Below are 21730 nucleotides of genomic sequence, written 5' to 3' on the forward strand. Positions count from 1 at the left end.
GCAAATTATTTAAAAGAAAAGAATCCCATGATAGCTGTCTTCTTCCCTCAAGCTCTATGGAGTTCAACTTAGCACACGCTGTGTCAACACAAGTATGCATCTCTAATCTCCTGGGACCTTGAAAATGGAATGGTAACAAACCCCTCAACCATAACTAATTCAACATGTGTTATAGACATCGTTTGGCATAGAGTTATTATTAGTCTAGTTTTCCAAATGGAATTGAAGAACAGACACATCCAAACCCAGGTTAGACAGACAGTGAAGGGCTAAGTCTTGTGCCTGCTAGAGCAGCTCATCCTATCCAAATTACTGCACAGGACAAAGAACTGAATCTCCATTATAAGCTCAAACATTCATATGAGTATAGATACACATATGCACAAGCATGTACATTTATACATATGTGAATAGACACAGATATTCATTACCATATTTTATCTGACCCAAAATGCCATATTTTATAGGATGCAATATTATGTCATGTACTAGTGAGAGGAAAAAATGTTGTCAATTAAATTATGACATGCTATTGACTATAAGATGCATCATAATTTCAAAGAAATGAAAACATGAAAATGAAAATTTCAGAACTGACAAAATGAGGTGTATCTGAGTGTGCATATCGTGTGTGCGACACACACATACACATACTTTTTAAAAATATCCCTCACCTATGAAGAACCAAACATGTTAGAACTAAAATAAAACCTTTGGTGATAGTCTTCTATCACCCAAATCATAAGAAACCAGAAAAAAGATTACATGAACTAAAAATTAAGATTACGCTGAAATCCCTTTATTTCCACTTAAGTCCCACTTAATGCATGAAGCCTTTTCCAACAGACCTCCCTCTCCCGGCACTGCTGGGACACCTGCCATCTGCACTATACAATTCTACATTTGAGGAGAGAAAGTCTTGTTTTGACCTCTCGTTGTTTCTGTATTTAAATTGTGTTTTCCTGCCAAGAGTTAAGGTCCCTGCAATGTCTGTGTGGGGGGGATGGGGTGACTGGCGTCGTGTTTTCTATCTGTCCCCTGGAGTTTAGCGTGAGCCGCCGTAAATACCCTGGCTCTTGACTTGCCTCCCATTGCTGTAAAATACAGAAAGTGAGTGCCCTCAATAGGTTGTTCATTGGTGTTCTTGGAGATTTTCAAAAGGGAAAAAGGCCATATAGGAAAATCAATTTAAGATTTCTCACTGTGACCACCAATTCCCCTTTTACTAAATTCTTTACTTAGTTTTAATCCAGGAATATTTATGAAATAACTGCTAGGCCCTGCTGGGCTAGGTGCTGGGGATACAAGGGGAGGAACTAACGCTTGCTGCTTGCTGAGCACTCACCCTGTGCCAGATGACGGCCTGAAGATGCTCAGAGAGAGAGGAGCGGGACAGATACACCAACAAGCAAGGACTATGCACGCTGATCTTCTCACGTGACACAAGGAAGGTCTGGCAAATAGGTTTGTTTCTCATGGGCCATAACTGCAGCTGTGTTGAGAAGAATTCTGAAGCCCTAACACTTAACAACATATCTGAACCCTTGTAAGGCGTGATTGTGAAGGAATTCCTTAAAAGAGCACAGCTGAGCAAAGGAAAGAAGATAAGTCACTCGTTAACAACTTGCCATATTTTCGTAGTTTTAGCAGGGTCATAAAGACATACTTTTTAATTATTTTATGATTGAATAATGTATGCTAATTGTTGGCTTTTCGAAAGTACAAAACATGTTACAGGGAGCTAAAAATGATAGATAGTCCCACAGATAGGAGAAATGCTGTTAACATGTTAGCATATTTCTTTCCAATCTTTTTCCTAAGCATCATCAAAAAGGAGAAACATTTCAACAACCATAATTATAAGAGAAATCTTCATCTTTTGGTTTCTGTTAAGGAATGGAGAACAGTTCCCAAAGCATATTCATAGAGCACTCTTACCACAAGATACTCTCAAAAAGGAGGTCCGTGTTTAAATATATCTAGGATACACTACAGCCTGTATCCCCATCCTAGGTTTGGGTGAGGGGTGGTGGTAACATGGTATTAGTGTAACCAAGCAGGACCCTATGGGCCTTCCCGGGACAGACCCCACCTCCACCCCATGTCCTCTGTCTGCCTTTTATCTGTAAAAAAATTTTAGCCTCCTAGGCCTTCCCCGTGTTCCAAAGAATAAATTCAATCAGAGAAGTGAGAAAATGCAGAAACAAAGGAAAACAGTCAAGCAAGACAAAATAATAATAGTTTAACCACTAAACAAAGTCAAGGGCCTTTAGTTCCTCCTCAAGGGCTGTAGATTATATTCTGAGCCATATTCTTTGAGCTGTTTTGCAGATACTGAAACACCCACCAGGTGGAAGAAATTAACTGTATGACGATCCCAGACAGGTTGAAAAAAGAAGGTTGATGATGTTGACTTCCAATTACCTCACCACCAAGCAATCAGAAGAATATCCAAGAGCTGATCACATACCCTGCAAACCTCCCCCTCACCCTGTCTTTAAAAACCTTTCCCTGAAAGCCTTCAAGGGGTTCAAGTCTTTTAAGCACTAGCCACCTGGACTCATTGCTTGGTTTCCTTCAATAAATGCTGAACTTTCCTTCACCATAACCCCGTGTTGGTAGATTGGCTTTAGTGCACACAGGTGAGCAGACCCAAGTTTGGTTCAGTAACACTAGCATAGCAAAGATTTTGAGAAGTTCCACAGAAAAGAAACATATTCTCATGAAAACTTCTCTTTTTTCTTACTGTCTTCATTCCTTCCCTTCTTCTTCTCTCTCTCTCTCTCTCCCTCCTTTCCTCTCCTCCTTCCTTCTTTTCTTGCTTACTTGCTTGGATTACCAACTAACACCTTGCAGCAGATTTACATTCCTGCGGAATACACTTGGGAAATACTTTCTCAGTTGATGTTCCCAGGTTTCCAAATTTATATGCTTCCCAGGTCCAAGCAGCCAAGGTGAGGGAAGCAAGCCTACCTCAAGCAAGACGGTAAGTGGTAGGATGCTTGCCTTGTACCTAGTAGTACTTGCTGAGGTATATTCCCTCAGAAAATACTGTGTAAGCTGAATAAGGTTACCGAGTAAAACCCTACCAGGCTGTACCTACTGGAATTGGTAGGAAAAAGTCAAAGTGAAGAACTAATAAGGTTTGAAAACTCTTTAAACTTTCCATTTACATAGAGATCTGCTATCTTCATTTTCCAAACCTAAAATTTCTCTTCTATGATCCAAAGTGAATGCATTTTTATAATTAAGACATATTTCTTACCCACCAACAGTATGATGGGTACCAGCAGCCTCCAGACTGAAGGAGGCAGAACTCCAAATATCAGGTTGGTCATCACTGCACCTGGGCATTCAACACTGGAACGTGAGCCTTAAGGATGCAGACAGAGGTGCTGTGAGGACATTAAGTCATCAGATTTGTCCCAAGTTGTTATCATCTGCAAGATACCATCCTAAGCAAATGTTCTTTTAATTTTCCTTCAAACTGGATATCTGTTTAGTTTAACAACCATATATATGTGTCCACTATATGAAAGGAGCCTGGAATATAAAAGAAAACTTCCACTTTCCAGAAACTTCTAGTATAAAAACATTGACAGCTATCCTGTGCCTTTACCCAAGAAATGGCTGGGGGTGGGGCAGTGGTCCCAGAGGTGTAATATCCATCACCTCTAGCTTGAGGTAGGAGCTTTCCACACCAGGGAAGCCTCAAAATGAGACGCTTAGCCTGGGTCCCATCCCACTGGTAAATTCTGCCCCTGTAAAGAACATCTCAGTCTGCACAGAATTTGTGTTGGCTTTTAGCTGTTTTATTCTGTATAAAGGTACAGCTTGACCTTTAGTGATTTATTACCCACAGCAGAATTGCTTCACTGTTTTATCTAGTTTAATTTTGGGTGATTCAGTTTAATTATTGAGCATTTATTTTTAAAATATATTTATTATTTGTAATCTTAATTTATTTTTAATCTTAATTTATTTTAATAATAATTTTAATAATTATATGTTATATAACTGTATGTTACATGATGTTATATAATTATTATAGTAATGATGTTCTATAGTTCTAATTATCATATATAATAATATAATTATTATTTTAAATAACAAATTATTTTAATCTTAATTTTTAATCTTATTTTTATTCATTTAAGTGAGGAATAGAAAATGCCAATGTGAGTGAAATAGTCCATGTTTGGCCTATGCCCCAAATAAAAGACACCTATGCCTTCCTTACCCCAGTCAGCAGTATAGAAATCTGTTAGCCCTTAATGCAGATCTCCTGTTGAGTTCCATACATGGTTAAATAAGAAGCTCATAATAGCCTCCAGGGAAGGTCAGGTGAATCGTCTTAGACTCAACATCATGGCCTTTGGCAACTCATTATTTATTTTTAATTTATTTTAATAAACACTAATACAGCAGTAGCTACGATATCCCAGATACTGTTCTAAGCATTTTATAAATATTGACCCAGAACTTTCCCCACAAAGAGTAATGAGTCCTATCTCAAGGAGAGCTGAGAGAGTTGAGAGCTCTGTGTTTCTATCTTATTTTTAGAACTAACACTCTGTCCTTAGTTGAGGAAATCTTTGAACTAAAATTCAGAGTCTCCAACACATAAATTAATATTAGACAAAAAATAAGTAGACAGGAAGTCACAGCCTAGTAAGCCCCACATTTAAATCCCACCATGGGCTTACTTCAAGGAAAAAGGCAGGTGAACCTGAGACTTTCTATAAGAGGTGTGTTGAACTATTAAAATCTGTTACCCTGCTTCTATGAAACCAGACAACTACCAATAGCATAATTCTTTGAAAGGAATTATAACATTGTATGTCAACTAGAATTCAATTTTTTTTAAAGGAATTTTCTAGTTTAGTTCTTTCCCAGGTCCTTCCTCATCAAGAAAGCCAACAGGTACTTCCCTGCTGGTCCAGTGGTTAAGACTCCATGCTTCCAATGCAGGGGGCAGGGGTTTGGTCTCTGGTCAGGAAACTAAGATCCCCCCATGCCGTGTGACCAAAAAAAAAGAAAGAAAGAAAGAAAGAAAGAAAGCTAACAGACTCTTCAGAAAGGAATATTCTATCATTAACTTATTGCCCTTTTGTAGAACACTGAGTCTCAAAACGTCCCTTGGCAACTGTGGCTTAAGTGAAAGTCCAAATACCCTCCAGAACAGAGAGTGAATAACATTTTCTGACCTCAACCAGCACAAGCCTAGTTTGTACAGGCTAAGCAAGAGTGACTGAAATCAAAAAACTGACCAGAGAAAGAGAGGGAAACAAATGAAAGTGACACCACTACCACCCAACCTCGCTTCAAGCTACAGAGTCTATTATACGTGCATGTAGGAGAACTAAACCTTAAAGACTGTGAACAGCAGTGCTAGATAATTACACAAAATGGAGATAGATCTGAAAGGAAGATCGGCATAAAAAAAATAAAGCATTAATAGGCAAATTTTAAGGTGACAATAACTGGCGATGGTGATATTATTACAGCATATACATTGAAGGGATATGCTTAGGAAAGTACAAGGAGGATGAAATGTATTGAAGAGGAGGCACAGAAGCCAACACACTGGTCCAGGACTGGTTAGGTGTTGGAAAGACCCAGCTCAGAGACACGAAGGTGGAAAGATTAGTTGGAATAGGTAGTAGCTTGTGGCAGACCCAGGACTCACTGCTTTTATATCTTACTAGAAGGGACCCCATGAGATAAAATCTAGAGAAGCATGTTAAGAAAACAAATATCTGGCCCTGAAAGCAAACAGAAAATAAGGCACTAAGATCCTACAAATAGCGTTAGTTCTACATGTGGTGAAGGAAAGGGACAAAAATCAGGAAACAGGCTAAAATTTTAAAAGCTCAGCAGAGCCGCCTAGGAACAGTAAAACCTCAAAGTAAATATAACACTATTAGCATAAATTATTCAAAGCTTCCAACCTGCAAACAATGAGAAAGGATAGTTTGAGGAATGCTTGGCAGAACAGGAATTGGTTTTCACGGTGTCCCCTGAAGCCAGAATCCGGAAACACTAAGAGCAGCTTCAGTTCAGGTATATGTTAGGGATGATTTTCTAGCTGAGATAAATCTATGACAAGGGGGAGACTCTCCCTAGGATGAAGTTTACATAGGCCTAAAGAAATTCCAGAGCAAGAGACAGTGGCAAAGGCCACAGTGGCATCAGGCTAAAAATGTCTTGAACCCTTTTGGGATGGAGAAACCCAAAGGAAGAGCAAGAGATCAGATCTTGGAGAAGGCCAGACAATTAGCTGTGTGCTTGGGACACACCTACCACAAATATGTCACTAGACAGAGCCCAGTGTAACCGTGCAGCTGGGGACACAGTACTTAAGGGGAAAAAGAAGTGAAAAGGTCTTAAATAGGCACAGAAGGAAAAGAGGGAATTTCAAGCAAAGGCCAGGTGACTGGCCACTATTGTAAACTTTTTAATTTGCAAGATTAAACGCTTCAAATGCTCCTCTCTGACAAAATATGCTTAGATGCATTTTCCTCCATATATGGTGAAATGTCTTCCATAAGTTAAACTCCAGATAGCTGACAGAAAGCCCAGCATCCGATGAAGCTGAAAACTATAAGATTTTCTCTACTCTCATTTTTTCACTGTCTACTCTCTTCTCCCCATTTATCACCAAGTCCTCTGCTACAATCTTTGGTGGGAAAAGCAATGTGGGTCCTGATATTTGTTTAGGGTGGTTGTGACACGCTCAGGATTTGTTTGTAGTTTCTAAAGTGTTTCAATAGGGTGGAAATGATCAGCTGTGTTAACTGCTACTGATGGATCATTGCAAGTAGCAATGAAGGTCATTGTTGTCCATGATAAGAACTGTTTTGGTAGAGGGGTGAAAGTGAAAGTCTGATTAAAGTGTATTTAAGAGAGGAAGAGAGGTGAGGCATTGGATACAGAGACTAAAGACAGGTCTGAGTTTTGCTACAAAGAAGAGCAAATAAATGGAATAGTAAGTTGCTTAGGGAAATGGGATAACAAAGAGTTTTTTGTTTGATTGATTTTTTTGTAAAGAAGGAAGACACTGACACATTCATTCATTCCAGGAATTACTAATTTCCTATTCCATCCCGAAAAACAATCCAATTTTTGTAGTGTCCTCGAGACTTTGAACCCCATGAAAACATCCATGTCTAGCAGCATTTCTCATAGTAGAAATCGTCCTTTCATATTATGGCAATACCTATTCCTACTTATTCACCCTATTCAACATCCCCACACTTTTATCACCATTATTTCATAAATCAAGGACAAAACTAGGCCCAAAAATGAAGACTTTAACTCCAATGAATACATCTAGAATAAGAAAGTTATCTTGAAAAGAGGTCAGAAAAGAATGCTTCGTATTCGGCAGAGGATTAAACATGATTCCAGCATTTAGATGTGCAGTCGGATCTCCTAAAACTGTAAGTGAAACATAAACATGGTATTGTTAGCTACAGCTAGAAAGTCATCCAAGATTATGACAGCAACAAAAAAAAGAAACAGCATTCTTCATTTCAAAAGAAGAGAGCCAAAGGAATTGAAATACAATATCATCAGGTTGTAATAGGGAAGAAACTTTGTATTCTATTACAAGTTAATCACTAAAAGGATGTTGCCTATAAGCTTAAATTATACATAATGGCCCATCTCTGCGAACCCTGCCTCCCAGGTAATGAGCATTAAGCTAAAATACTTTTGTTTATCTTGCAGGAAACCTCCTGGGAGGCCCACCTGTGATTGGCTGCAGGATGGACAAAATTAACACATCCCCCTCCTGGCCAAAACCAGGTCTTTAGCCCCTCCCCTGTTAGTAGGAAAGAAGCCTGACTTCTCACTCAGGGAAGATGGTTCTTTGAGACGCAAACACTTTCTCAGTCGGCTGGCTTTCCAAATAAAGTCTCCATTTTTTGCCCCAGCAACTCGTCTCTCAGTTCATTGGCCTGTTGTGCAGAGAGCAGTATGAGCCTGGACTCTGTAACAAATTGAGGTGAAGCCAGCCAGGAACCTTGCTGCCCATGGCTGGCCAGCCCTGGTCAGCGAGTTTGGGGGTAAGGCCCTAGCAGCTCCCGGGACCACTTGTCTTGAGGATCTTCCTCTCAAAGTTCCCCCGAAGCAGCACCGGCTGCCCCAGCACTTGGCAGTGGGAGAAAGGAATCGATGTTTGGGAGCCGACGGACTCCACACAGCAGGGTAAGTTGCTCTGGTGTGGACAGCCAGAAACTTTACTCCTCTCTGAGGCTTTTTTCTCCAGAATAAGCCAATTTGTTTTGTATTTGAGTGACATACCCTGTTGGAGAGAGGAAAGTACTTTGACTCTATTTGTGAACGAGTTTGTTTGTTACATTGGTTGCTAGCATTTGTGTGCACCATTTTGTTTTGTCTTTGTATTTCTGTTTTTTTAAAAATGGGGAATGTTTCAACTATCCCTAAAGAAATTCTTCTGAGGCGCATTTGGGATCAGTGGTCTGACTACAGCTAGGAACCCATGACTAAGAGGAAGATGAATCCTGTGTTGCCCCCAGTACATGTTTGGATCTCCACAAAGGGTTTAGGCAGGCTTATCCTGGGACCCCGTGTACCACGTACTGCCACTGCTGCTGTGCTAATTACATTGTTTGTAGTCTCCTGTGTTGTTGGTATATGTAAAACCCCGAGACCAAACTTGAGGGTTTATTTAGGGTTTTCCGGGGTTTTTTGTTTGTTTGTTTCATTTTGTTTTGGTACCATTTCTCCAGTTACAGCCAAATCAGTTTTGTGATTTTTAAAACCTTTACTGATGTCAGATGGAGGAAATGAACAGAAAAAAAACTCTGTTCTTGTCTGAGAGTGGGACATTCCCAGGGAGAAGAGAAAAGTCCCATTTGGTTCCTAAAAATCACCAAAAACCCCAGCCCAGAATTCAGCACAGCTGGTTGATGTCAAGACAAAATGGTTAGAGAGGATCAGTTGCTACCTGTGGTTTTACAATAAAGCACTGAGGAATGGGGGCCTTTGAATGGCTCTAAATAATCCTGCAATTAGAGCTACTCTGTGAAAAAGCAGGGAAGAATGATAAAATCCACTATGTGCAAGCATTTGTGCTGTTACATCAGGGAACAAGAGTGAGGATATGTTGCTTCAAACCTTAACTCCTAAGGCTGAGCTAGCTGTCACAGCTGCTCCGACTGTTACTCCAACATATCCAGCCCCTTCCACCACCTCCGGTTTCCTGTTCAGCCCCAATTCCCAACACTGGGGCTCAGGAAGTGGTCAGACTGACTCCCTTCCTTATAAGGTCAATTAGAAAATTCTGTTAGTTCCTGGAGCAGAGGGACCTGGTCTGGTATCATCATCTAAGACCCAACAGGGGACCCACTGGCCTCCCGTAGGAGGCCTAAATGCAAACTGACAGCCAGCTGGGATTCTACAGATGCATAGTTCTTTCTCCACCTCAGACATTTAATTGGGAAGATCAGAGTGCTCCTTATAGCGAGGCTCCTCTCTGAATTGTTCACTTCTATTTTTGCTACCCACCACACTTTATGGGCAGACATACACATTCTTAGTAATATGATGCTTACGAGAGACGAAAGGAGAATGGTCATTGATAAGGCCAGGAGAGAAGTGTACCAGCTCCACCTAACAGACCCAAATGGTACACCTGAAGCTTGGCAGTACCGACAGCTGAACCAAATTGGGATCCCAATGAGGGAGAACTGCCCTTATTAGAGCACTACTGTAAGTGCATCTTAGCAGGGCTTTCAAAAGGGGAAACCAAGTAAAAGAATTTGGACAAAATTCAAATTCAGCAAAAACCAAATGAAGACCCCTCTGGATTTTTGGAAAGGACTTGTCAGGCCTACACACATTATACTGATGCAGATCCCAAAGCCCCTGAAAATACTAGAAAGATAAATCTGAACTTTTTTGGGCAAAGCACCTCAGATATCAGGAGAAAGTTGAAAAAACTTAGATGGTGCGTTTGGAACAAACTCTTCTCAATTGGTAGACGTTGCTTTTAAAGTATTCAACAACAGGAACAATGACAGAAGAAAGACAGTGCAAAACGAAATGCCGTTTTTCTGGCAGTGGCATTAGATTCCCAGAAGGTAAGTAACACGAAGAGGTAAGCCACCATTGGGGAAGGAATGGTGCACTTACTGCAAGGGGGAAGGGCATTGGAAAAAATAATGCCCTGGGCTTAATAGAAAAGAAAGCAATAAAAGAAAGACAGGAGCCTCTCAGATGGTAGAAAGAGAGGAACACTGATGATAAATGAAGAGGCCCGCAGACTTCCAATTCCAATTTCCCCACAGGAGCCCCAGGAAAAATTGACAGTGGGAAATGAGCTGGTTGACTAATAGTTATGGGTGCAGCATACCATAAACACCAAGGTGGCACAGAAAACATCTCAATCCATGCAGGTCACGGGAGTCTCTGGAGAAGTACAAAATCGTTTGTTCTTAAACAGGACGAAATAGTGGGGTTTCACTCTTTTCTGAATTTTTAATTGAGATATAATTCACATACCATAAGTTTTCCCTTTTAAAAGTGTACAAATCAAGGATTTTTAGTGTATTCACAAAATTCACTATTTAAATTTAGAATATTTTTATCACCCGACAAAGAAACCCTATACCCATTAGAAGTCATTTCCTATTCCTCCATTCCAACAAGCCCTGGAAACCAGTATAGTACTTTCTGTTTCAGTGGATTTACGGGATTTGAGCATTCCATGTAAATGGTATCATAAAAGGGGCCTTTTGTATCTGGTTAATTTCACTTAGCATGTTTTCAAGGTTCATCCATGTTACAGCAAGAATCACAATTTCATTCCTTTTTTTTTTTAAAACTCTGGACCTGCCGAAGACACAAGACACTTTTGGGTTTTTTTGGGGTACGCGGGCCTCTCACTGTTGTAGCCTCTCCACTTGTGGAGCACAGGCTCCGGACGCGCAGGCTCAGCGGCCATGGCTCACGGGCCCAGCCGCTCCGCGACATGTGGGATCTTCCCGGACAGGGACACGAACCCGTGTCCCCTGCATCAGCAGGTGGACTCTCAACCACTGCGACACCAGCGAAGCCCTCCTTCTTTTATTGACGTATAGTTGACTCACAATGCTGTGTTAGATCTGGTATACAGCAAAGTGTTTCAGTTATATATATTTTCCATTATAATTTATTAGAAGGTATTGAATATGCCTCCCTGTGCTGTATAGCATATCCTTGTTTTTTATCTATTTTATATATAGTAGTATGGATCTGTTAAGCTCAAACTCATTAGTTCCTTCCCAACCCTTTCCCTTTTGGCAACCATAAGTTTGATTTCTATGTCTGGGAGTCTTCCTGTTTTATAAATAAGTTCATTTATATCATATTTGAGGTTTCACGGATGAATGATATCATATGATATTTGTCTTTCTGTATCTGACTGACTTCATTTAGTATGATAATCTCTAGGTCCATCCTTTTTGCTGCAAACAGCATTATTTCATTCTTTTTTATGACTGCGTAATATTGCGTATATATACCACATCTTCTTTATCCATTCATCTGTTGATGGCCGTTTAGGTTGCTTCCATGTCTTTGGTGTTGTAAACCGTGCTGCTATGAGCATGGGATGCATGTATCTTTTTGAATTCAATTTTTCATCTTTTCTGGACTTATTCCCAGGAGTGGGATTGGTGGATCATACAGTAGCTCTATTTTTAGTTCTGTAAGGAACCTCCATCCTGTCTTCCATACTGACTGCACCAAATTACTTTCCCACCAATGGAATAGGAGGGCTCCCTTTTCTCCACACCCACTACAGCATTTATTGTTCATAGACTTTTTGAAGATGGTCAGTCTGACTGGTGTGAGGACTAGTTTTGATTTATATTCCTCTAAATACTAGTTATGGTCAGCATCGTTTCGTGTGACTTTTAGCCGTCTGTATGTCTTTTCTGGTGAAATGTCTATCCAAACGATTTTGAGTAAAAGTGGCAAGAGTGAGCGAGCATTCTTGTCTTGTTCCATATCTTAGAGGGAATGCTTTCAGCTTTTCACCATGTAGTATGATGTTAGCTGTGGGTTTGTCATATATGGCCTTTCTTATGTTGAGGTATGTTCCTTCTATGCCCACTCTCTGGAGAGTACTTATCATACATGGGTGTTGAATTTTATCAAAAGTTTTTCTGTACCTATTAACATGATCATATGTATTTTATTCAATTGTTAATGTGGTGTATCACATTGAATTTGCAGGTATTAAAAAATCCTTGCGTCCTTGGGATATATACTTGGTATTGCCGTATGATCTTTATTTTTTTTACATCTTTATTGGAGTATAATTGCTTTACAGCGTTGTTAGTTTCTTCTGTAAAACAAAGTCAATCAACTATATGTATACATATATCCCCATATCCACTCTCTCTTGCATCTCCCTCCCACCCTCCCTATCCCAGCTCTCTAGGTGGTCACAAAGCACCCAGCTGATCTCCCTGTGTTATGCAGCTGCTTCCCAATACCTGTCTATTTTACATTTGGTAGTATATAAATGTTAGCTACTCTCTCACTTTGTCCCAACTTACCCTTCCCCCTCCCTGTGCCCTCAAGTCCACTCTCTATGTCTGCGTCTGTCCTGCCCCATGTTCATCAGAACCAGTATTTTAGATTCTATATATATATGTGTTAGCATACTGTATTTGTTTTGTTTTTTCTGAAATACTTCACTCTGTACGACAGACTCTATGTCCATCCACCTCATTAGAAATAACTCAATTTCATTTCTTTTCATGGCTGAGTAATATTCCATTGTGTATATATGCCACATCTTTATCCATTCATCTGTCGATGGACACTTAGGTTGCTTCCATACCCTGGCTATTGTAAATAGTGCTGCAATGAACATTGTGGTACATGTCTCTTTTTGAATTATGATTTTCTCAGGGTATATGCCTAGTAGTGGGATTGCTGGGTCATATGCTAGTTGTGCATTTACTTTTTTTAGGAATCTCCATGCTGTTCTCCATAGTGACTGTATCAATGTACATTCCTCCCAACAGTGCAAGAGGGTTCCCATTTCTCCCCACCCTGTCCAGCATTTATTGTTTGTAGATTTTTTGATGATGTCCATTCTGACCAGTATGAGGTGATACCTCATTTTAGTTTTTAGTATTTTTGTGGGATTATATTGCGGTACGCGGTCCTCTCAGTGTTGTGGCCTCTCCAGTTGCGGAACACAGGCTCCGGACGCGCAGGCTCAGCGGCCGTGGCTCAGGGGCCCAGCCGCTCCGCAGCATGTGGGATACTCCCAGACCAGGGCACGAACCCGTGTCCCCTGCATCATCAGGTGGACTGTAAACTACTGCGACACCAGGCAAAGCCTCCTTTTTTTATTGACGTATAGTTGACTCACAATGCTGTTAGATCTGGTATACAGCAAAGTGTATCAGTTATATATACTTTCCATTATAATTTATTAGAAGATATTGAGTATGCCTCCCTGTGCTGTATAGCATATCCTTGTTTTTTATCTATTTTATATATAGTAGTATGGATCTGTTAAGCTCAAACTCATTAGTTCCTTCCCAACCCTTTCCCTTTTGGCAACCATAAGTTTGATTTCTATGTCTGGGAGTCTTCCTGTTTTATAAATAAGTTCATTTATATCCTATTTGAGGTTTCACGGATGAATGATATCATATGATATTTGCCTTTCTGTATCTGACTTACTTCGCTTAGTATGATAATCTCTAGGTCCATCCTTTTTGCTGCAAACAGCATTATTTCATTCTTTTTTATGACTGAGTAATATTGTGTATATATACCACATCTTCTGTATCCAGTCATCTGTTGATGGACGTTTAGGTTGTTTCCGTGTCTTGGGTGTTGTAAACAGTGCTGCTATGAGCATGGGTTGCATGTATCTTTTTCAATTCAATTTTTCATCTTTTCTGGATTTATACCCAGGTGTGTGATTGGGGAATCTTATGGTAGCTCTATTTTTAGTTCTGTAAGGAACCTCCATCCTGTCTTCCATACTGACTGCACCAAATTACTTTCCCACCAATGGAATAGGAGGGCTCCCTTTTCTCCACACTCACTACAACATTTATTGTTCGTAGACTTTTTGAAGATGGTCAGTCTGACTGGTGTGAGGACTAGTTTTGATTTATATTCCTCTAAATACTAGTGATGGCCAGCATCGTTTCGTGTGACTTTTGGCTGTCTGTATGTCTTTTCTGGAGAAATGCCTATCCAAACTATTTTGAGTAAAAGTGGCAAGAGTGAGCATTCTTGTCTTGTTCCGTATCTTAGAGGGAATGCTTTCAGCGTTTCACCATGTAGTATGATGTTAGCTGTGGGTTTGTCTTATATGGCCTTTCTTATGTTGAGGTATGTTACTTCTATGCCGACTCTCTGGAGAGTATTTATCATACATGGGTGTTGAATTTTAACACAAGTTTTTCTGCACCTATTAACATGATCATATGTTTTTTATTCAATTGTTAATGTGGTGTATCACACTGAATTTGCAGGTATTGAAAAATCCTTGCGTCCTTGGGATAAATACTTGGTCATGCTGTATGATCTTTATGTTTTTTTTACATCTTTATTGGAGTACAATTGCTTTACAGTGTTGTTAGTTTCTGCTGTCTAACAGAGTCAATCAACTATATGTATACATATATCCCCATATCCACTCCCTCTTGCATCTCCCGCCCACCCTCCCTATCCCAGCTCTCTAGGTGGTCACAAAGCACCCAGCTGATCTCCCTGTGTTATGCAACTGCTTCCCAATAGCTGTCTATTTTATATTTGGTAGTATATAAATGTCAGCTACTCCCTCACTTCGTCTCAACTTACCCTTCCCCCTCCCTGTGTACTCAAGTCCACTGTCTACGTCTGCATCTATCCTGATCCTATGTTCATCAGAACCATTATTTTAGATTGTATATATGTGTGTTAGCATACGGTATTTGTTTTGCTTTTTCTGAAATACTTCACTCTGTACGACAGAATCTACGTCCATCCACCTCACTACAAATAACTCAATTTCGTTTCTTTCTATGGCTGAGTAATATTCCATTGTGTATATATGCCACATCTTTATCCATTCATCTGTCGATGGACACTTAGGTTGCTTCCATACCCTGGCTATTGTAAAGAGTGCTGCAATGAACATTGTGGTACATGTCTCTTTTTGAATTATGGTTTTCTCAGGGTATATGCCCAGTAGTGGGATTGCTGGGTCATATGCTAGTTGTGCATTTACTTTTTTTAGGAATCTCCATGCTGTTCTCCATAGTGACTGTATCAATGTACCTTCCTCCCAACAGTGCAAGAGGGTTCCCGTTTCTCCCCACCCTGTCCAGCATTTATTGTTTGTAGATTTTTTGATGATGTCCATTCTGACCAGTATGAAGTGATACCTCATTGTAGTTTTTTGGTTTTTTGTGGGGTTATATTGCGGTACGCGGGCCTCTCAGTGTTGTGGCCTCTCCCGTTGCGGAGCACAGGCTCCGGACGCGCAGGCTCAGCGTCCATGGCTCACGGGCCTATCCGCTCCGCAGCATGTGGGATACTCCCAGACCAGGGTACGAACCCGTGTCCCCTGCATCAGCAGGTGGACTCTCAACCACTGCGACACCAGGGAAGCCCTCTTTCTTTTATTGACGTATAGTTGACTCACAATGCTGTGTTAGATCTGGTATACAGCAAAGTGTTTCAGTTATATATATTTTCCATTATAATTCATTAGAAGCTATTGAGTATGCCTCCCTGTGCTGTATAGCATATCCTTGTTTTTTTTATCTATTTTATATATAGTAGTATGGATCTGTTAAGCTCAAACTCATTAGTTCCTTCCGAACCCTTTCCCTTTTGGCAACCATAAGTTTAATTTCTATGTCTGGGAGTCTTCCTGTTTTATAAATAAGTTCATTTATATCCTATTTGAGGTTTCACGGATGAATGATATCATATGATATTTGCCTTTCTGTATCTGACTTACTTCACTTAGTATGATAATCTCTAGGTCCATCCTTTTTGCTGCAAACAGCATTATTTCATTCTTTTTTATGACTGAGTAATATTGTGTATATATACCACATCTTCTTTATCCAGTCATCTGTTGATGGACGTTTAGGTTGCTTCCGTGTCTTGGATGTTGTAAACAGTGCTGCTATGAGCATGGGTTGCATGTATCTTTTTGAATTCAATTTTTCATCTTTTCTGGACTTATTCCCAGGAGTGGGATTGGTGGATCATACGGTAGCTCTATTTTTACTTCTGTACAGAACCTCCATCCTGTCTTCCATATTGACTGCACCAAATTACTTTCCCACCAATGGAATAGGAGGGCTCCCTTTTCTCCACACCCACTACAGCATTTATTGTTCATAGACTTTTTGAAGGTGGTCAGTCTGACTGGTGTGAGGACTAGTTTTGATTTATATTCCTCTAAATACTAGTGATGGCCAGCATCGTTTCGTGTGAATTTTGGCCATCTGTATATCCTTTCTGGAGAAATGTATATCCAAACGATTTTGAGTAAAAGTGGCAAGAGTGAGCATTCTTGTCTTGTTCCATATCTTAGAGGGAATGCTTTCAGCTTTTCACCATGTACTGTGATGTTAGCTGTGGGTTTGTCATATATGGCCTTTCTTATGTTGAGGTACGTTCCTTCTATGCCCACTCTCTGGAGAGTATTTATCATACATGGGTGTTGAATTTTAACACAAGTTTTTCTGCACCTATTAACATGATCATATGTTTTTTATTCAATTGTTAACGTGGTGTATCACATTGAATTTGCAGGTATTGAAAAATCCTTGCGTCCTTGGGATAAATACTTGGTCATGCCGTATGATCTTTATTTTTTTTTTACATCTTTATTGGAGTATAATTGCTTTTCAGTGTTGTTAGTTTCTTCTGTATAACAAAGTCACTCAACTATATGTATACATATATCCCCATATCCACTCCCTCTTGCATCTCCCGCCCACCCTCCCTATCCCAGCTCTCTAGGTGGTCACAAAGCACCCAGCTGATCTCCCTGTGTTATGCAACTGCTTCCCAATAGCTGTCTATTTTATATTTGGTAGTATATAAATGTCAGCTACTCTCTCACTTTGTCTCAACTTACCCTTCCCCCTCCCTGTGTCCTCAAGTCCACTGTCTACGTCTCCATCTGTCCTGCTCCTATGTTCATCAGAACCACTATTTTAGATTGTATACATGTGTGTTAGCATACGGTATTTGTTTTGCTTTTTCTGAAATACTTCACTCTGTACGACAGAATCTAGGTCCATCTACCTCACTACAAATAACTCAATTTCGTTTCATTTTATGGCTGAGTAATATTCCATTGTGTATATATGCCACATCTTTATCCATTCATCTGTCGATGGACACTTAGGTTGCTTCCATATCCTGGCTATTGTAAATAGTGCTGCAATGAATATTGTGGTACATGTCTCTTTTTGAATTATGGTTTTCTCAGGGTACATGCCGAGTAGTGGGATTGCTGGGTCATATGCTAGTTTTGCATTTAGTTTTTTTAGGAACCTCCATGCTGTTCTCCATAGTGACTGTATCAATGTACCTTCCTCCCAACAGTGCAAGAGGGTTCCCATTTCTCCCCACCCTGTCCAGCATTTATTGTTTGTAGATTTTTTGATGATGTCCATTCTGACCAGTATGAGGTGATACCTCATTGTAGTTTTTTGGTTTTTTGTGGGGTTATATTGCGGTACGCGGGCCTCTCAGTGTTGTGGCCTCTCCCGTTGCGGAGCACAGGCTCCGGACGCGCAGGCTCAGCGTCCATGGCTCACGGGCGCAGCCGCTCCGCAGCATGTGGGATACTCCCAGACCAGGGCACGAACCCGTGTCCCCTGCATCAGCAGGTGGACTCTCAACCACTGCGACACCAGGGAAGCCCTCCTTCTTTTATTGACGTATATTTGACTCACAATGCTGTGTTAGATCTGGTATACAGCAAAGTGTTTCAGTTATATATATTTTCCATTATAATTTATTAGAAGCATTTGAGTATGCCTCCCTGTGCTGTATTGCATATCCTTGTTTTTTATCTATTTTATTTATAGTAATGTGGATTTGTTAAGCTCAAACTCATTAGTTCCTTCCCAACCCTTTCCCTTTTGGCAACCATAAGTTTGATTTCTATGTCTAGGAGTCTTCCGGTTTTATAAATAAGTTCGTTTATATCATATTTGAGGTTTCACAGATGATTGATATCATATGATATTTGTCTTTCTGTATCTGACTGACTTCATTTAGTATGATAATCTCTAGGTCCATCCTTTTTGCTGCAAACAGCATTATTTCATTCTTTTTTATGACTGCGTAATATTGCGTATATATTACCACATCTTCTTTATCCATTCATCTGTTGATGGACGTTTAGGTTGCTTCCATGTCTTTGGTGTTGTAAACCGTGCTGCTATGAGCATGGGATGCATGTATCTTTTTGAATTCAATTTTTCATCTTTTCTGGACTTATTCCCAGGAGTGGGATTGGTGGATCATACAGTAGCTCTATTTTTAGTTCTGTAAGGAACCTCCATCCTGTCTTCCAAACTGACTGCACCAAATTACTTTCCCACCAATGGAATAGGAGGGCTCCCTTTTCTCCACACCCACTACAGCATTTATTGTTCGTAGACTTTTTGAAGATGGTCAGTCTGACTGGTGTGAGGACTAGTTTTGATTTATATTCCTCTAAATACTAGTTATGGTCAGCATCGTTTCGTGTGACTTTTAGCCGTCTGTATGTCTTTTCTGGTGAAATGTCTATCCAAACGATTTTGAGTAAAAGTGGCAAGAGTGAGCGAGCATTCTTGTCTTGTTCCATATCTTAGAGGGAATGCTTTCAGCTTTTCACCATGTAGTATGATGTTAGCTGTGGGTTTGTCATATATGGCCTTTCTTATGTTGAGGTATGTTCCTTCTATGCCCACTCTCTGGAGAGTATTTATCATACATGGGTGTTGAATTTTATCAAAAGTTTTTCTGTACCTATTAACATGATCATATGTATTTTATTCAATTGTTAATGTGGTGTATCACATTGAATTTGCAGGTATTAAAAAATCCTTGCGTCCTTGGGATATATACTTGGTATTGCCGTATGATCTTTATTTTTTTTACATCTTTATTGGAGTATAATTGCTTTACAGCGTTGTTAGTTTCTTCTGTAAAACAAAGTCAATCAACTATATGTATACATATATCCCCATATCCACTCCCTCTTGCATCTCCCGCCCACCCTCCCTATCCCAGCTCTCTAGGTGGTCACAAAGCACCCAGCCGATCTCCCTGTGTTATGCAACTGCTTCCCAATACGTGTCTATTTTACATTTGGTAGTATATAAATGTCAGCTACTCTCTCACTTTGTCCCAACTTACCCTTCCCCCTCCCTGTGTCCTCAAGTCCACTGTCTACGTCTGCGTCTGTCCTGCTCCTATGTTCATCAGAACCATTATTTTAGATTCTATATATATATGGGTTAGCATACTGTATTTGTTTTGCATTTTCTGAATTACTTCACTCTGTACGACAGAATCTAGGTCCATCCACCTCACTACAAATAACTCAATTTCCTTTCTTTCTATGGCTGAGTAATATTCCATTGTGTATATATGCCACATCTTTATCCATTCATCTGTTGATGGACACTTACGTTGCTTCCATACCCTGGCTATTGTAAATAGTGCTGCAATGAACATTGTGGTACATGTCTCTTTTTGAATTATGGTTTTCTCAGGGTATATGCCTAGTAGTGGGATTGCTGGGTCATATGCTAGTTGTGCATTTAGTTTTTTTAGGAACCTCCATGCTGTTCTCCATAGTGACTGTATCAATTTACATTCCTCCCAACAGTGCAAGAGGGTTCCCATTTCTCCCCACCCTGTCCAGCATTTATTGTTTGTAGATTTTTTGATGATGTCCATTCTGAGCAGTATGAGGTGATATCTCATTGTAGTTTTTTTTTTTTTTTTGCAGTACGCCGGCCTCTCATTGTTTTTGCCTCTCCCGTTGCGGAGCACAGGCTTCGGACGTGCAGGCTCAGCAGCCATGGCTCACGGGCCCAGCCGCTCTGCGGCATGTGGAATCCTCCCGGATCGGGCCTCTAATTCTCGTCCCCTGCAGTGCCAGGCCTACTCTCAACCACTGCGTCCCCAGGGAAGTCCCTCATTGTAGTTTTTATTTGCATTTCTCTAATCATTAGTGATGTTAAACATTCTTGCCTGTGTTTGTTGACAATCTGTATATCTTCTTTGGAGTAATGCCTACTTAGGTGTTCTGCCCATGTTTGGATTGTGTTGTTTGTTTTTTTGATATTGAGCTGCCTGAGCTGCTTGGAGATTAATCCTTTGTCAGTTGCTTCATTTGCAAAATTTTCTCCTATTTGCAAATATTTTCTCCCATTCTGAAGGTTGTCTTTTCATCTTGTTTATGGTTTCCTTTGCTGTGCAAAAGCTTTTAAGTTTCATTAAGTCATATTTGTTAATTTTCATTTTTATGTCCATTTCTCTAAGAAGTTGGTCAAAAAGGAACTTGCTGTGATTTATGTCTTAGAGTGTTCTGCCTATAGTTTCCTTTAAGAGTTTTATAGTGTCTGGCCTTACATTTAGGTCTTTAATCCATTTTTTGTTTATTTTTGTGTATGGTGTTAGGAAGTGTTCTAATTTCATTCTTTTACATGTAGTTGTCCAGTTTTCTCAGCACCACTTATTGAAGAGACTGTCTTTTCTCCAATGTATATTCTTGCCTCCTTTGTCAAAGGTAAGATTACCATATGTATGTGGGTTATCTCTGGGCTTTCTATCCTGTTCCATTGATTTATCTTTCTGAGTTTGTGCCAGTACCATACTGTCTTGATTACTGTAGCTTTATAGTGTAGTCTGAAATCAGGGAGCCTGGTTCGTCAAGCTCTATTTTTCTTTCTGATGATTCCTTTGATTATTCAGGATCTTTTGTGTTTCCATACAAATTGTGAAATTTTTTGTTTAGTTCTGTGAAAAATGCAGTTGGTAGTTTGATAGGGATTGCATTCAATCTGTAGATTGCTTTGGGTAGTATAGTCATTTTCACAATGCTCATTTTTCCAACCCAAGAACTTGGTATATCTCTCCATCTGTTTGTGTCATCTTTAATTTCTTTCATCAGTGTCTTATAGTTTTCTGTATACAGGTCTTTTGTCTCCTAAGGTAGGTTTATTCCTAGGTATTTTATTTTTTTATTGCAGTGGCAATTGGGATTGTTTCCTTAATTTCTCTTTCAGATATTTCATTGTTAGTGTATAAGAATGCAAGAGATTTCTGTGCATTAATTTTGTATCTTGCTACTTTACCAGATTCATTGATTAGCTCTAGTAGTTTTCTGGTAGCATATTTAGGCTTCTCTATGTACAATATCATGTCATCTGCAAACAGTGACAGTTTTACTTCTTTTCTGATTTGGATTCCTTTTATTTCTTTTTCTACTCTGATTCTCGTGGCTAAAACTTCCAAAACTATGTTAAATAATAGTGGTGAGAGTGGCCAACCTTGTCTTAGAGGAAATGGTTCCTGATCTAAGAAGAAATGGCTTCAGTTTTTTACCATTGGGAACAGTGTTGGCTGTGGGTTTACCATATATGGCCTTTATTATATTGAGGTAGCTTCCCTCTCTGCCTAATTTCTGGAGAGTTTTTTTTTTTATCATAAATGGGTTTAAAAC

This window comes from Globicephala melas, chromosome 1 (assembly GCF_963455315.2).
Source record: "Globicephala melas chromosome 1, mGloMel1.2, whole genome shotgun sequence".
Lineage (NCBI taxonomy): Eukaryota > Metazoa > Chordata > Mammalia > Artiodactyla > Delphinidae > Globicephala > Globicephala melas.